This window comes from Lupinus angustifolius, chromosome LG19 (genome assembly GCF_001865875.1).
Source record: "Lupinus angustifolius cultivar Tanjil chromosome LG19, LupAngTanjil_v1.0, whole genome shotgun sequence".
NCBI classification, from domain to species: Eukaryota; Viridiplantae; Streptophyta; class Magnoliopsida; order Fabales; family Fabaceae; genus Lupinus; species Lupinus angustifolius.
The window spans coordinates 8,034,823-8,035,121 of NC_032027.1; positions in this window are offsets into that span (position 1 = coordinate 8,034,823).

The following is a 299-nucleotide window of genomic DNA, read 5'->3' on the forward strand; positions in this document are numbered from 1 at the left end:
AACTCATAATTCTTAGTGGAAAATCTCTTGTGTGGCAAGAGTACTGGACGTAGCCTTCGGTGGACAAGAAGGTGAACCAGTATGAAGAGGTAAATGATTCTAACCTATTTTCTCCTTCCGAACTTCAAACTGCATTCAATGATTTGCATGATGAATACATTAAATTATCTAAAATATTTCTAAAACAGAAATCTGAAATAGATGCATTTAGAAATAGACCTTCATCATCCTCATGCCAAAATGCATCACCCTTGAGACTAAAGTTTCAACATTGAGTCTTGAACTCAATAAACTTAACA